The sequence below is a fragment of the Myotis daubentonii genome, chromosome 3, assembly GCF_963259705.1.
Source record: "Myotis daubentonii chromosome 3, mMyoDau2.1, whole genome shotgun sequence".
In the NCBI taxonomy this organism is placed as follows: domain Eukaryota; kingdom Metazoa; phylum Chordata; class Mammalia; order Chiroptera; family Vespertilionidae; genus Myotis; species Myotis daubentonii.
The window spans coordinates 12,392,503-12,410,712 of record NC_081842.1 but is presented as its reverse complement, the minus strand read 5'-3'; the positions used below and the strand labels follow the sequence as shown (position 1 = coordinate 12,410,712).

The 18,210-nt window shown below is 41.8% G+C and overlaps 1 long non-coding RNA gene across 1 annotated transcript; it reads right to left on the bottom strand.

Moving 5' to 3' along the window:
* Positions 1–9,267: 9,267 nt before the first annotated feature.
* On the bottom strand, positions 9,268–17,300 carry LOC132229206 (uncharacterized). The gene is made up of 3 exons (XR_009451652.1): positions 17,058–17,300; positions 12,362–12,512; positions 9,268–10,319 (listed from the first exon to the last, which is right to left on the bottom strand). It is a non-coding gene; the product is annotated as an uncharacterized LOC132229206 (long non-coding RNA).
* Between the last annotated feature and the right edge of the window lie 910 nt (positions 17,301–18,210).

The following is an 18,210-nucleotide window of genomic DNA, read 5'->3' as shown; positions in this document are numbered from 1 at the left end:
TATCTCCACCAAAGCAGGGGTTGGAGAGAGCAAGATAGAAGCAAGTCAAGGCCTCTGTAAAATGAAATGCATTTTGATAGTGATCGTTTTTCTTGGAGCCGGTAACATAGTAAAGAGTTTTTATCTATTATACTATTTGGAAGAGCCAGCAAGTTTAGCGTGGGAGAGAGAATACCAAATTCATCTAATACACTTTGGCTCTTTATTTATGAAGATCGGGTTAATTTTTTATTCGTTTTTTATGTTACATATATGAAATTTTGAAGTGTGTGTGAAACATTTCAGCCATACAGAAAAGGAGAAAAAATAGTATAGCAAATGCCATCTACCCACCTCCTAGGTTAACCCTTTTTTACATTTTGCTCCTATATTTTTCTAAAGTATTTTAATATTTTACAGATAATCTGACATTTTTAGAACCCCTACCTTTTCTGTGTATCTTTTTTTAATGGCATTTTATTACATAAAAGATTAATTATGTTTATCTAAAACTTTTGAGGTTAAACTGGATGGATTTTTCAGTACTACAAAGCTTCCATTATTATTCTCATCACTTTCCCCCCTACTAACAGGAGACAAGGAAAAAAAAACTTGGACCTGTTGAATTAGTCTGAGTACCAGCTGAGACACTATTTTTGGTGTTTCCAGAGGGGCTCTGAAAACAGAAAGCAAAGTTCTCTTTAATTTTAGACTATTAACAAAGACTGTGGTCAAGTTAGGCCAAACACTGAGCTCTCCTCATCGAGAATGCTGTGGAAAGATCTGGCTACATACCAGTGGCTTTTTCTTAATTAAGAATCTCAGTCAGCCTGGCCGCCGAGGCTCAGTGGTTAAGCGTGGACCTATGAACCAGGAGGTCACAGTTCAATTCCAGGTCAGGGCACATGCCGGTTGCAGGTTCGATCCCCAGTAGGGGTTGTATAGGAGGCAGCCGATTAAAGGTTCTCTCTCATCATTGATATTCTATCCCTCTCACCCTCTCCCTTCCTCTCTCTGAAATCAATTAAAACATTAAAAAAAATAAGAATCTAAGTCAACATATTGAAGTTTTTGAATGCAGAAAGAGGGGAGGGAGAGTAGAAAAGAGAAAAGTGGTGATAAGAGGAAGATCAGAATATGGATGGTTTTATAAACCCCAATTCAAATGCTATAATCAAGGCAGCTCTTTCTTCTAGCTTCCTAATTCCTTGCTAGTCTAACATACTAGATGTACTAGGACAAAATTAAGTATGTCTTTTTTTAAAAAAAAAAATATGGTTTTATTGATTTTAGAGAGAGGAACAGAGAAGGAGAGAGAGACAGAAACATTGATGAGAGAGAAACATCAATCAGCTGCTTCCTGCATGCCCCTCACCGGGGATCAAGCCTGTAACGTGGGCATATGCCCTGACTGGGCATTGAACCATGGACTCCTTGTTCATGGGATGACACTCAACCAACTGAGCCACACCAGCTGGGCAAAATTAAGTATGTCTTAAAGAACTTGTAAGAGAGAGACAGTGTGTGTGTTTTCAGTGGCTGAGGGTGCCGGGAGCCGGTCCATCCTTGCTGTTTCAAGGGACCTGGCATATATGGCATACGGTTCTTAATATGTTTGCTCACCTTCTTGGCGCTGTGTTTTAACCAAGGTCACCTCTCCGAGAAAGGTTGAATCCCCAGGTAGGGATTTTCCCCTGAAGTTAGGGAGGGAATAAAACCTCTTAACTAAGTGCCAGGCGGGTAATTAATCACTTTAACTATGAACAATCATGCTTAAGCTACATAATCTTTACTCCCTGGAATGGAGATAAGAAACACCCTAACCTTTGTAATAGAGATTGATAGGATTGAATCAACTGGTATAAATACAGATGTAACAAGACAGCGAGACACACAGAACTAAGAAGAGAGAACCTACAGACAGAACCTACACAGAACCTACAGACAGAAGAACTTCGCTGGAGAGAACATGGCAAAAGATCCTGGACAGAAACTGGCCTCAGAACCTAGAGACAGAACCTAGCGAGGGAACATGGCTACAGAACCTCACTGGAGATCCGAAGCAGAACCTCTCTGGAGATCCAGACCAGAACTTGGCTGGAGATCCTGGCTGGAGATCCTGGCTAGGCTGCTGATCAACTGAACACTGTCGCCGTGTACTTCCTTCTTCGCCAACTCTGTCCACACCTTTGGGGACCCCTGGACCTGCTGGGGTTGGACCCCAGCATGAGGGGAAAGAGGGGGCAAGAGGAGAAAGGAAAACATCTGCAGTCGTTGAGTGCAGGTTGCTTATAGCAACAGCTTTCCAGCAGCAATATGACCCGATATTGTCATCAGAAGACTCGTTTATTTTTAGTTTCTGAATTCGAAGACTCAAACGTAAGAGTAGAGCCAACGCCTTTAAAATCACATCCTCAGTCCCAGTTTCTGTGTGCGAGGAGCCACAGTCCAGAGTGGCTATGTGAGCGCGTCTCCAGGAGGAACGATGTTGTTTCTGGACAGACCAGTCTGCCTCCACTTTTGATTTTGACTGCCCCAGGATGTTTAGTCCCTATTCCAGGAAGGCATGGCAGGGGTGGCCATTTCTGCCGTGACCTCATCGGGCGTTTCAGAAGTCTCACTATTCCCCACCGTTGTGTTCACTGGCTCCAAGCCAGCAGACACGCATTCGAACCTCTGTCCCTGTGACCATTCCCAGCACTTCAGGGAACCATAGCCTGGCCGTCGTTATAATAGTTCACATCCACAAAACATAATATTTTTGACAACTGCTCCAATTCCTAGGAGCACTCACATCTATAAGGCACTACACAAGCCTTAAGATTCAGTGACACATCGAGAGGGCTTTAAAGGCGATCATATGAAAAATAAAATATATATAAAACTTCTCCAGAAAAACATCAATCTTGGCCTGTGTGGTGGACAGAATGCTGTCACAGTGTTAACAGCAGTGAAACTAATTGTTAATCTGCTGCTGCTCTTCCAGTCAGCTACTTTACATCAGGGCCAAAAAGAACATTCTAGCAAGACTAAAACTATCCACCTGGTTTAAAGGGGACAGATCCAGGAACACAGTGCGATTCTGAAATCTTTGGGAGTGAAAAGGCATCATTCTGTTCCTTGTCCATCCCATCCAACTTTTGCCCTAGCAAGGTAGATCAAGTTTATTCGTGTTCTCTAAGCCCTTCCCAAAGGTCTTTTTTCTCTCTTAGGTTTCTCAAGTTTACTTATTTTATTTATTTTCCCTCGCTCAAATTATTTAATTTTTTAAAAATTGGGAGTAAACGTGATTTTTAAAAAATATGTATAGCTGCTTTATTTATTATACCAGTATTTTCCACTGATTTTTAGAGAGAGTGGAAGAGAGAGGGAAAGACAGAAAGAAATATCGATGTGAGAAAAACACATTGATTGGTTGCCTCTTGCACACACCCTGACCAGGGCCGGAGCTGGGGAGGACCCTGCAACCGAGTCATGCGCCCTTGACCCGAATTGAACCCGGGACCCTTTGATCTTCAGGCTGATGTTCTATCCACTGAGCCACATGGGCTGGGGCTTTATTTATTTTGAATTAATCTTTATTGTTGAAAGTATTACAGATGTCCCGTTTGTTTGTTTTTTCTCATTGACCCCCTTCACCCTGTACCCACCCCTCCCAAGCCTTCATGCTTTATTGTCTGTGCCCATGGGTTATCCTTCCCAAAGATCTTAAAGATGAAAGAACACAGTTGAGATGCTGGTAAGAAAAGTTATTCTAGCCCTAACCGGTTTGGCTCAGTGGATAGAGCATCGGCCTGCGGACTGAAGGGTCCCAGGTTCGATTCCGGTCAAGGGCATGTACCTTGGTTGCGGGCACATCCCCATTGGGGAGTGTGCAGGAGGCAGCTGATTGATGTTTCTCTCTCATCGATGTTTCTAACTTTCTATCCCTCTTCCTTCCTCTCTGTAAAAAATCAATAAAGTATATTTTAAAAAAAGGTATTCTAAGTATAGAATTTCATCAGCATTAAGAATTTGATTATGCATGAAAATTAAAGATTTATGCAGACACATCAGAGAAATATGTGTTCAGGATTCACAGTAAACACCAAGTGAATGATAAGCAGCCTGTTTTTGCTACATGTTCTCCCATTTATCTGCCTTGTGTGGGAGTACATGCTAAATTCTGTACTTCAAAAGAATGCCTGAGGACTAGGCCCAATTAAAAAGGGCTACAGTAAGAAGAAAAAATAAAAAGAAAAAAAATAAATGGGGTAGATTGGATTCAATCTTCTTTTCTGGACCCCAAGACAAATTAACTGAAGTGCAAAATATATTTTTAAGTCATGTTTTTCTTTGTTGGCATAATGGCAAAAATACTCTCTTGGCCAACAGGCAGGGAATAGAATACACTAGTAAAGACTCATGTTTTTCTGTTGCCGGTTTGGCCATATGAATCAGGAACTTCAAAAACTGCCTGACTTTTTTACTCACCAACTGCACTGAGGCAATAATCAGACAAGAGTACAAATATATGAAGATGTGCATCACAGCTTTCTTATTTTAAATTAAATTTGCAGGGATAACATCGGTTAATAACATTATATAAGTGTCATGTGTACAAGTTTGTAATAACATAAGATCATTACACACTACTGTGTGCCCACCACCTGTCTAGCCTCCTTTCATCACCATGTATTTGATTCCCTTTACCCTCTTCATCTTTCCCCTCCCCCGACTCCCTTCTGGTAACTACCAAACTGTTGAATCTATGAGTTTGTTTTTTGTTTGTTTGTTGCTTTCTCTTTTATAGCTCACATGTGAGGGAAATCACGCGGTTCTTCTCCTTTTCCATCAGATTTATTTTACTATAACATTCTCAAGAATCACCCATGTTGTTGCAAATGGCAATATCTCATCTTTTTATCGGCTGTGTAGTATTCCATTGCATATATGTACATCTTCTTTATCCATTACTCATCAAAGTACACTTATGTTGTTTGTGAATAATGCTGCAATGAACATATATCTTTACCAATAAATGATTTCAAATTTTGAGGTAGATACCCAGAAGAGAGATTGCTGGGTCATGTGGTAGATCTAATTTTTGAGGAACCTCCACACTATTTTCCATAATGCTTGCATCAATTTACACTCCCACCAGCACAGTGCAAGAGTTCCCTTTACTCCATATTTCTCCAACACTTGTTATTCCTTGTCTTATTGACAGTAGTCATTCTAATAGGTATGAGGTGGTAACTCATTATAGTTTTGATTTGCATTTCCTTTACAACTAATCATGTTAAGTATTTTTTCATGTATCTGTTGGCTGTCTGTATGTCTTCCTTGGAAAAGTGTGTATTCAGGTCTTCTCCCCATTTTAGTTTTTTGGACTATATTATTGATTTTTTACAGAGAGGAAGGGAGAGGAACAGAGAGTTAGAAACATCGATGAGAGAGAAACATTGATCAGCTGCCTCCTGCACACTCCTCACTGGGGATGTGCCCACAACCAAGGTACATGCCCTTGACCGGAATCTGGGACCCTTGAGTCTGCAGGCCGATGCTATATCCACTGAGCCAAACTGGTTTGGGCTGTACTTTTTAATTTAATTTAATTTTCTCTCTATATTTTAATTGGACTGTTTGTTTTGTTGTTGTTGAGTTGTATAAGTTTTTCATATATATATATATATATATATATATATATATATATATATATATCTCCTATCTAATAAAAGAGAAACATGGTAATTAGGCATACCTCCGCTACCCTTCCCATTGGCTGATCAGGGCGATATGCAAATTAACTGCCAGCCAAGATGGGGACCGGCAGCCAGGCAGCTTGAAGCGAACATGGGGCTTGCTTGCTTCAGTGACAGAGGAAACCAATGTTCCCCGCCTGCCTTGCCGGCCTCTGAGCTTGCAGTTTGAAACATTGTTACAAATATAGAAGCTAAACAAAACCCCAGAAACCTGCTTTCAGCCAGCCGGGATCTCAGAGCTGGAGTTGAAACAGTGTTTCGATTATAAAACCCAAACAAACCAGATACCTACTTTCAGCAGCTGAGGCCTAAGAGCTGGAGCCAAGCCTCAGAGCTAAAGCTGGCCCAGAATAAAAAAAAAAAAAAAAAAGAAAAAAAAGGAGTGATTGGGAGCTTCAGTCACCCACCAGCCTAAAAACAGCCCTCAGCCCCTCACCCAGACTGGCCAGGCACCCCAGTGGGGACCCCCACCCTGAAGGGTGTGTGACCAGCTGCAAACAGCCATCATCCCCTCATCCAGGCTGGCCAGGCACCCCAGTGGGGACCCCCACCCTGATCCAGGACACCCTTCAGGGCAAACCAACCAGCCCACACCCATGCACCAGGCCTCTATCCTATATAGTAAAAGGGTAATATGCCTCCCAGCACTGGGATCAGCGTGACAGGGGGCAGCTACAAACCCCCTGATCACCCTGAGGCTCTGTGTGTGACAGGGGGCGGGGCCACAACCTCCCAGACGGCTTCACAGGGGAGTTTTACCAAACATTCAAGGAAGAACTAAAACCTATCCTCCTCAGACTACTACAAAAAATTCAAGAGGAAGGAACACTTCCAAGCTCATTCTATGAAGCCAGCATCACCCTAATACCAAAACCAGGTAAAGACAACACAATGAAAGAGAATTACAGGCCAATATCCCTCATGAACATAGATGCCAAAATCCTCAACAAAATCTTAGCAAATCGGATCCAGCAGTACATCAGAAAGATCATACACCATGACCAAGTAGGATTTATCCCAGGGATGCAAGGATGGTACAATATCCGCAAATCAATAAACGTGATACATCACATAAACAAATTGAAAGAAAAAAACCACATGGTCATATCAATTGATGCAGAAAAAGCATTTGACAAAATTCAACACCCATTTTTGATAAAAACTCTCAGCAAGGTGGGAGTAGAAGGATCATACCTCAACATAATAAAAGCCATATATGACAGGCCCACAGCCAACATCATACTCAATGGTCAAAAACTAACACCATTTCCCCTAAGAACAGGAACAAGACAGGGATGCCCCCTCTCACCACTCCTGTTCAACATAGTACTGGAAGTGTTAGCCATTGCAATTCGGCAAGAAGAAGAAATAAAAGGCATCCAAATTGGAAAAGAGGAAGTAAAACTGTCCTTATTTGCAGACGACATGATATTATACATACAAAACCCTAGAGATTCCATCCAAAAGCTACTAGACTTAATACATGAATTTGGCAATGTAGCAGGATACAAAATTAACCCCAAGAAATCTGAGGCATTTCTATACACCAATAGTGAACTTTCAGAAAGAGAGATTATAAAAACAATCCCCTTTACCATTGCACCGAAAAAACTAAGCTACCTAGGAATAAACTTAACTAAAGAGGTAAAAGACCTCTACTCAGAAAACTACAGGACGTTGAAAAAAGACATAGAGGAAGACATAAACAGATGGAAGAACATACCGTGTTCATGGATTGGTAGAATCAACATCATCAAAATGTCCATACTACCCAAAACAATCTATAAATTCAACGCACTTCCCATTAAAGTACCAACAGCATTCTTCAGAGATCTAGAACGAACTTTCCAAAAATTCATCTGGAATAAAAAAAGACCCCGAATAGCTGCAGCAATCCTGAAAAAGAACAAAGTAGGTGGGATCTCAATACCAGATATCAAGTTGTATTACAAAGCCACTGTTCTCAAAACTGCCTGGTACTGGCACAAGAATAGGCATATAGATCAATGGAATAGAATAGAGACCCCAGAAATCGGCCCGAACCAATATGCTCAATTAATATTTGACAAAGGAGGCAAGAACATACAATGGAGCCAAGATAGTCTCTTCAATAAATGGTGCTGGGAAAATTGGACAGATATATGCAAGAAAATGAAACTAGACCACCAACTTACACCATACACAAAAATAAACTCAAAATGGATAAAGGACTTAAATGTACGACAGGAAACCATAAAAATTCTAGAAGAATCCAAAGGCAACAAAATCTCAGACATATGCCGAAGCAATTTCTTCACTGATACAGCTCCTAGGGCACTTGAAACTAAAGAAAAAATGAACAAATGGGACTACATCAAAATAAAAAGCTTCTGCACAGCAAAAGAAACCATCAACAAAACAACGAGAAAACCCACTGTGTGGGAAAACATATTTGCCAATGACATATCTGATAAGGGCCTAATCTCCAAAATTTATAGGGAACTCATACAACTTAACAAAAGAAAGATAAACAATCCAATCAAAAAATGGGCAAAGGACCTAAATAGACACCTTTCAAAAGAGGACATCCAGAAAGCCAAGAGACATATGAAAACATGCTCAAAGTCACTAATCATCCGAGAGATGCAAATCAAAACAGCAATGAGGTACCATCTCACACCTGTCAGACTGGCTATCATCAACAAAACAACAAACGACAAGTGCTGGAGAGGATGTGGAGAAAAAGGAACACTTGTGCACTGCTGGTGGGAATGCAGACTGGTGCAGCCACTATGGAAGACAGTATGGAGTTTCCTTAAAAAACTGAAAATGGAACTCCCATTTGACCCTGTGATCCCACTTCTAGGAATATATCCCAAGAAACCAGAAACACCAATCAGAAAGGATATATGCACCCCTATGTTCATAGCAGCACAATTCACCATAGCTAAGATCTGGAAACAGCCTAAGTGCCCATCAGTAGATGAATGGATTAGAAAACTGTGGTACATCTACACGATGGAATACTATGCTGCTGTAAAAAGGAAGGAACTCTTACCATTTGCAACGGCATGGATGGAACTGGAGAGCATTATGCTAAGTGAAATAAGCCAGTCAATAAAGGAAAAATACCACATGATCTCACTCATTCATGGACAATAGAGACCATTATAAACTTTTGAACAATAATAGATACAGAGGCAGAGCTGCCTCAAACAGATTGTCAAACTGCAGCGGGAAGGCCGGGGAGGGTTGGGGGGCAGGAGGTAGGGGGGTAAGAGATCAACTAAAGGACTTGTATGCATGCATATAAGCATAACCAATGGACATAAGACACTGGGGATAGGGGAGGTTAGGGGACTGTCTAGGGCGGGGGGATAAAATGGATACATATGTAATACCCTTTGTAATACTTTAAGCAATTAAAAAAAAAAAAAAAAAGAATTGTGCAAAAAAAAAAAAAAATGAATGGGATTGAAACCAGCCCCAGTGACCCTCAGGGCTTTTTTGCCTGCTTCTGTGAAGCCAAACACAGGACACAGGTGCTGATGGAAGGAAAGTGATTTCTTCAGGTAACCACCTGAAAAGCTGGCAGGCTCATGCCTTCACATCTCAGGGCAGGCAAAAGGCTTTAATAGGGGGTTTGTGGGGAGAGGGGAACTAAGGAATTCTGGTGGTATGCAGTTTCGAATTCCAGCTATCAGGTGGTTTTGATATTCTCTTCAGTGTGTGTCAGCATCTGGTGTTTGTTTTTTGTTTGTTTGTTTGTTTTTCTCTCTGCCAGTTTCAGTGATGATCTCTGGGTACAGGATGTTGCAGGCCTGGCCAGCCATTGGCACCTGCTATACTCCTATGGTCGAGGCCAGCAAAAGGGGAACTGGAACTGCTGCTGCCTGTAACATGCTTATAAGGAAACTGTCAATATGAGTTCCTTCACCAGTTCATTCGTGTATTTTATTCTAATTCCATTTCATGGGTTAGTCAGAGTAGTATAAAGCTTTTATTCCCACCCACTAGCATGGCTCAATGGTTGACCGTCAACCTATGAACCAAAGGGTTATGGTCCAATTCCCGCTCAGGGCACATGCCCAGATTGTGGGCTCAGTCCCAAGTGGGGGCTGTGCAGGAAGCAGCAGAGGTACAGAATAATCACACTCTTGTCAAAGATATACAGATCTATATATTCATTAGTAGCTAAATAATTATTGAGCATTTACTAACTGACAAGCACTTCATTAGGCAAAGAGAAATATAATAATGAGCTAAAAATTCAATGGGCCCTGACTTCCTGGAGTCAACAGTCAACAACTGATTACTGATTGTGATTAATTGAGTGTAAAATCCTAGTGATGATGCCAGAGAGGAAGGGGGTAGTGAAAACGGACAATAGCAGGATTTGATCCATTCAGAAGAGCAGGGATATTTCCTAAAGAAATGGCAGTTGAGCAAAGACGGAAGGATAAGTCGGCCTTGACCAGATGAGATGGGGGTGAAGAGGTTCAGTGCACAAGCTAAGCATTGAGTCTGGAGTCAGCCAAGTGCCCTTCCAAACCGCCTTCTGCCGCTCACCTGTGATTCTAGGCCTGTCACACAATCCCTCTGTCCCATCAGCTTCGCCTGTAAAATGAAAATACATATATATTTAATGATTGTTATGGGGAGTGAATGAGATAATATGAGAAGTGCTTAGCATAGTACCTAATATATAGCAAATATTCAATAAGTGCTAGATAGCACTTAAGGGGGGGAAAAAAGAATAGAGATCCAAGTGCAAAGAGGGAACAGTGTATGCCAAGGCCCCAGGAGAGTGTAATGATAAACAAAAAGAAATGAAGTCCTGATGTACAGTAGTCTCCCCTTATCCACGGGGGATATGTCCCAAGACCCCTAGTGAATGCCTGATACCTCAGATAGTACCAAACCATATATATATATATCCCAAAAATGTATACACACACTTTGAATAATTATAAAGGCAATGTTGTTAAACTATATTTCTTTTTCAAAACTGAGCTGTTAGAGTGTGTACACAATTTTGGGGGGACACCTTGTATATATGCTATGCTTTTTCCTATACAGATATTCCTTTTCACTTAAAGGGAGCACCTATGGCTTCTCTTTGGCACATCTGAATCGCTAGCGTCGATGCTCTTGCACTTTGGGGCCATTATTACGTAACGTAAGAGTCGCTTGGACACAAGCACTGCCATCCTGAGACAGCTGATCTGATACCCCAGGTGGCTATGAAGTGGCTAACGAACAGGTGGGTTGTGTATACAGTTTGGATACTCTGGGCAAGGGGATGATTCACATCCTGAGAGATTTCGCCACATTACTCAGAACAGCACACAATATAAAACGTACGAATTGTTTATTTCTGGGATTTTCCATTTACTATTTTCAGGCCACAGCGGACTGAGGGTAGCTGAAAATATGGCGGGAAAGGTTGTGGATAAGTGGAAACTACTGTATATTCTGTTTTTATTCTAAATGCTGCTGGAAGCCATTGAAGGTTATATTCCAAAGTCCCCGTCATTCTCCCTCCCCACCTTTGTGCGACAGCCCCACTCGCCCACTCGGGCTCTCTAGTACTTGTCAACAGGCCTTCACATAATGTTCCCTTTTCATAGACTGTTCTTTCCACCTATGTCCTCCTTGTTCCTTTCTTTATTTTTAAAGTATTTTTATTGATTTCAGAGAGGAAGGGAGAGGGAGACAGATAGAAACATCAATGATGAGAGAGAATCATTGATAGGCTGCTTCCTGAACACCCCCCACTGGGGATCGAGCCCACAACCTGGGCATGTGCCCTTGATGGGAATCAAACCGGGGACCCTTCAGTCCACAGGAAGACGCTCTACCCACTGAGCAAAACCAGCTAGGGCCTCCTAGTTCCTTTATATTTCAGCTTAAGTGACACTCCCTCAGAGAAGCCTTCCCTGGTCTCAACTAGATAAGCACCTTATGAATACCTCCCTTGGTACACATGTTCGCTGTGTCTGATCGGTGTCTGTCTCCCCCACCTACATCTCCCCAGGTTGAGACATTACCTATGATTGCACACAATTATGTCTCCAACCAGTGGCTGGTCTATAGTAGGTGCTTATTTCATATTGGCTAATGGAAGACAGAAAGGATGGAAGAGAAGGAGGGAAGGGGGAAAAGTGGAGAAATTGAGGGGGGGCATTGTGGAGAGGTGATGATATCAGTTCAATTTAGACTTGGTTTTAATTTAAAATTTTAAAAATCAAATTTCATTGATTTTGAGTGGTACATCTAGGAACAGATGTTCTAAAAACAGGGAAAAGGGATTTGAAGTTTAAAGAAAGGCAGATCACAGCAGGCTGGAGTGGCTCAGTGGTTGAGCGTTGACCTATGATCCCCGGTGGTTTGGGATCACTAGCTGTCAATGTGGACAGGTTACCAAGTCTGAGTCGCCTTTAAACCCAGACAGAGACATATGATCCAGTCGCAGCCAGCCAGACTCCCAAAACCGGCTTCCCGTATCCCCAGGCTGCTTTATACCCAGCTGGCCACTCAGAACAACTGAATATTGATCATGCAGAAATGAGATTCTTGATTTGGCATCTGGAGTTTATCAAGTACTTAGCGATATCTGTCAGTCATAGATAGGGTTATTAAAACATGCATCCTCTCACCTTTCCCAGGCTTCCTCACTGGGTTGTTGCAGAGATCCAAAGATAAAATGCATGTGGAGAGATTGTCAAAACATCAAGTGTCAAACAAATGAGTATGACTTTGCCATTATAGAGATCAACTGCCAACATTCAGGGTGGCTTTTTCTTCTTCCTAGAAAGAAAAGAAACATTTCATGGGACTCTGTCTTTTCTGATACCTCAGTGAGTCTTGGAAATCGGACAAACCTGCATTTAAACCTGGCTCAGTTATTATATAAATGCCTAGTCCTGGGTCAGGGACTGAGCTTTTCGAAGCCTTTGTTCTAATCTGTAAGATAATCAATAGCACCACCTCACCTCACAAAGTTGTTTTTTAGATAATGCCTGTAAGTGCTGTGCACAGTGCCAGGCATATAGTACTTAATAAGTGTTCATGTTTAATATCATCACTATCTTTAGGAGTGTTCTGAGGAACAGAGACCCAATGGAAGAATCACATAATCGCAAATCTTTCAGCATCTTCTCATCCAGGTGATAGCACCCCAGATCCAAGATGTTGAGTTCGATGGCAGAACTCCCTGCAACCCAACAGAGCATTCTTGCTCTCCTCACTCCCTCCAGAATTAAGGGCATTTATTAAATGTAGTTGTCCTTGGCAAGGGATCTCTGGAGGGACAGGGAGGATAATTCTAACTTGGGTCAAGTTCTATATGAGATGGCAAATCCATTCCGAGACAATGTAGAGAGATCTACCCTGGGGACTGCACAGGAAAGACATAGCTAGTGTTCATTCCAGGCCTGCGCTTTTCTTATCTTGCTGTGTGATCTTGAGTAAGTCATTTCCCCATTTTGGCCTTATCATCCTTAACTCTGAAATGATCGGTGGGGTTATATAAGAAGGGCATGGAGTTAGAGATTGCCTCCAAGTTCTCTCCACATTTCCGTTGTTATGATTCTATGCTGGTAGACTAATTGGTGCCTGTCCATCCTTTGTTTGCTCCTGGCAAATGTTCGTTAAATGCTAGCTCCTCCCCCAAGTAAATTCCATTTTAAAAATCATTTTCATATTATCTAAATCCCTATGAAATTTCTAATTGTCATTCAACAAAAAAACAACAACTATTAAGTCAATAGTAACTGCACTTTAAAAAATAAAGAAAACATTAACAATTAATTTATTGATCACTGGTGAACGTCACTTAATTGGCAGGTAGAATCACCTTAGTGATGTTGAGTAATCTAGACAAAGAGAACGTGAAAGGAGGTAAGTTCCTGCTTGTAGTAATTAGAACCAGGTGAGGCTAATTTTCTTTCCTTTTGTTTTTTCAATATTTTATTGATTTCAGAGAAGAAGGGAGAGGGAGACATAGAAACATCAATGATGAGAGAGAATTATTGATTGGCTGCCTCCTGCATGCCCCCCACTGGGGATGAGCCTGCAACCTGGGCATGTGCCCTGACCGAGAATTAAACCATGACCTACTGGTTCATAGGTCAACGTTCAATCACTGAGCCACGGCTGGGCAAAGCTTGTTTTCTTTTCTTCTTCTTGGAAGAAAGTTTTGAGCACAGAATTGTTATAATGTGCTCGAAGAAAGATGTCCCTTTGGGAGAGTAGCAAAGGCTACAGGCTGGGGACACCGTGAGCTTCTCTGAAGAGGTTTACTTATCTGGAAAGAACTGTAGTTTGAGCGCAAGCAGAAATGTGCGTGTGGGCACATCGGAATGGAATGTTGAAACCAGGCTTATTCCAGAAAATGTTCGGAGGAAGTAATGATGAGGGATAAGTGAGTAATGAGGATCTCATTAGTTAAAGACCTTAAGTTCTATCCATAGGAGTTAAAAATTTACATGAGAGACACTTGGGAATTATGTGGTTTTGAAAATGGAAGATTTTTTTCCCCCTTGTCTCTAAATTGCAGTGTGTGGGCACACTTTTTCTCCACACCCATGAGAAAAAATAACCCATCCAACCCAGAAATACCAAATCTAAAATGCTGCGAGGAGTCACTTAATTTAAACCCAGCCCTTCTCTGTGTTGCTTCTTTGAGGCAAGGTGCCTGGAACATAACTGCAAATTCAGAATTAGAATGGGTGGAAAGAATAAATAATGGTAAGATGTCCTAAAGCACCAAGTCCCTGTTTATATTCACCTGACAAAACCACTTTTAGTGTCAGAGGAAAGCGAGTATGACATGTGCAGGTGGGGGAAGCACAGCATCATCATGGAGACCAGGACAAACTTATCCCAGGCTCCCAGGCTAGGGATTCTTAGAAGCAGAACAGTAGTGAAACCCACTTCCAACCATTCATTCATGAAGCAGAATCAACTATTGCTGTTCTCCTCACCGTCCTGCTGCTGTTTGTCATCATTTCATTATTTTTATCTTTTGCACTAGTTTTATACTTTATTAACTAAACAACACAAGTCTGAATTCTTTCTGCAAGTTGATTTAAGGCTTGCTTTCTCTATTGTCTAAGACAAGTGGTCAATGCCCTCACAATGATTAAATGCAGAAGATAATTCTCAATCCTTTTTTCTTTTAGCATTTGACACTATAAAGACCTACACATTTGGTTCCTGATTCTTCCCCAGTTCCTCTCATACTTTTTAAACTGCTCTTTCTTGTGTTCTTTCTATAGGTCTTCTTTTTTATTTGTTTCAATTGTGTTATTAGATTTTAATTCAGTGGTTCTCAACGTTCCTAATGCCGCGACCCTTTAATACAGTTCCTCATGTTGTGGTGACCCCCAACTTCATTGTTACAAATTGAACATAATTAAAGCATAGTGATTAATCACAAAAACAATATATAATTATATATGTATTTTCCGATGGTCTTAGGCAACCCCTGTGAAAGGATCGTTCAACCCCCAAAGGGTCGCAACCCACAGGTTAAGAACCGCGGCTTTAATTGTTAGAGCAGTTTTAGGTTCACAGCAAAATTAAGCAGAAGGTACAAAGATTTCCCATATTCTCCCTGCCTCCACATGTGCCCTGACCAGTAATCAAACTGGAGATCTCTTGGTGCGTGGAACAAGGCTCAACCAACTGAGCCACATGGGCCAGGGCTCAATGTTGTTTTAATTTGCATTTTCCTGATGACATATGGAGCATCTTTTCATGTGCTTATTTGCCATATTCTTTGGTAAAGTGTCTGTTAGGATCTTTGACCTATTATTTAAACAGGTTGTTTTTTTCCTTATTGTAGAGTTTTAAGACTTCTTTGTAGCCCTGCCTGGTAGGGATCAGTTGTGGGGGTCATCCCATCCTCTCTCTCTCTCTCTCCCTCTCTCTCTCTCCTAAAGATCAATAAAAACATCCTCAGGTGAGGATTTTAAAATAAATAAATAATTTTTTTAAAAAGTTATCAACAAACCCAAGGTCACCTAGATTTTTCTCCTCTGTTATCTTCTAGGATTTTTATATAGGATTTTTTTTTAGTTCTGGATCTGTGATCCATTTGAGTTCAGTTTTGTGAAGTGTGTAAGGACTGTGTCTAAATTTTCCTCCATCCGCCCAAGAGGTCTTTTTCCTACCTCTTACTGCATTTATTTCCTTAGATTTATCTCTAACTAAATATTTACTTTTATCCTGATTGCTCTCATTTATTCACTCTCCTGTCTTCTAGAAAAGTCCTCAAATACCAGTCCATGGACTAGCAGCATCAGAATCAGTCAGGGTGTTTATTAGATATACAGCTTCATAGGTGCCCCCGAGATTGAAACTTCTGGGACTCAGAATTTTAACATAATTTTAAGCAGGGAATCATATTTAAGGATTGTAGGCGATTCTGAGGAGCGGAAAACCTTGGTGATCACTGTTCTAGGAGATGCTGATGATATTCACACTTATTTCTTTAGTCAATCCTAAGGGTTTCCTAAACCCCAACATAAAGACACACTCTTATCCTTGACATTGAACAGGCCATTGTTACAGGACTAAAGAGGACTAAAAGGGTCCATTTGCTGCATGCACAAAGCCCAATAAGACATGAACAGGAATTTGCAGACAAGAAAGTAAGGATTTATTAAGGGATGGCACCAAGCCCAGTCACAGATAACTCATGCTCAAAGACCTGGCTTCCCCATGGCTTCCAGGGATGGACTATATAGGGAAAAAATAATTAATTATGGTGACTAAAGGAGTTAGGGTGGTGGTCTCTATTGATTGGTTGGTGCTAGGGTAGGGAGTAATTGATCATTGCATATGGTCCTGGTGTCAGCCATGGAGTTGCTCTGTCCAATTTCACAAGGATTTATTCTGTGGCATCATTCCGATTTCCTGTCCAGAGCTAAAACACAACTGAGGCCAAGATATTGTCTTTAGTTTGACTGAAACTCTGTCTCTGTAGGCAATAGACCCAGGTCCTTGTTTCTAAGACTACTGGAGGCTGACCATAACCTCACTGTCCTGAAGGCTTAACGATTAAGCAAGGGAGAGGGAGCTGGGTGAGTCAGGGAGCTGGGTGAGGCCAGTTTGAGTCAAAGGAAAAAATCAAAATAAAAGGCCCAATGAAAGAAAATAAGGTTTCTGTGCAGTTACAAATTTAGCATCTCTCAGCCCAGCTTTCTCTTCTGCAAAGTGAGAATGATAACATTTTCTCCCTTCCTGAGTTGTTGGGGCATTGTGTATTGCACTATTCTGACTCCCCCATTGAAAAAGCACTCAATAAAAAACAGCTGTCATTATTTTCTGTCTTCCTGTAGCACTTACCATGTGGTAAGAGACGTCTTCCCAGATGGTGCTCTCTCTCTCCTCAAGACTATGAGCTTGTTAGCAGCAAAGACACGGTCTTGTTCATCATTGTCCACCAGCATCCGGCACATGGTAGCCATTTGACAAATGCCTTGACTGGGTGACAAATACATAACCAAGCGAATCAGTTATTCACACAGTTCGTCACAGAATATTTTAAAATACGTCTTTGTGTGTGTGTGTGTGTGTGTGTGTGTGTGTGTGTGTGTGTGTAGGGAGGAACAAAAAAGATATAGAGTTGTGGCAAGAATAAGAAAAGAGGATGCCAACAACTTTTCTTACGAGACATAGCATCTTTCTATTGTGGATGGTGGAAGGGCACCAGGTGTTAGACGGGTGGGGTCAGGCAGGACCTGGGTTCAGCAACCTCTGTACTTGAGTTCTGGCTAGGAAAGAATTCAGAACCAAGACTCAAACTATAAGAGAACATTTATTTGGACAATCTCAGAGACAGAAGAAGTAATCTGTTGAAGAAATGGGTTTAGGAAACAAGTTATAGAGGTAAAGCAAGGGCCCTTGGAGCTTGGCACCCCCAGAAGTTCAGGGGAAGGGGAAGAGAAAGCCTTAGGGGTGAGGGTTCTCCCAGAAGGCAGAGTGCACTGGGTCCTAAGGGTTTTGAGGGTGGAGCTTTTAGGGGAGATCCCAGGGGAAGATTGCAATGGAATGTTCAGCAGCTTTCCAGGTGTGTCCTTTCAGGGTCTAGGTCTCCACTGATTGGTCAGCACCAGGGCAGGGGTCATTAGTCAATGCAGCTGGTCCTGAGGGCAGCCATGGGGTCACTTGTCTGGTTTTGCTGCTTTTCTGGGTCTGGAGCTGAAATACAGCTGAGGCCTAGATGCTATCTCTAGGGAGGAAAGGTCAGGGAGTCCAGACGGCATGACCACCTATAGGCTAGGGGAGAAAAGGTCACCCTTGGGGCCAGGCCCCACCCTACAAGTGCCCTTAGCTAGTCACCCAGGGCTTTCCACCCTGGTGGCCTTCTGTACTTGGCCCATCGTCCTTGCTCTGCGCATGTCTCTCTAACTGCCTACCACATTTCTTGTTATTGCCCAGAAAAACTGGAGTAAAACTGGAGTGAGTCTCTGGTTAGATCTGTGCCCCTTCTCTTTAC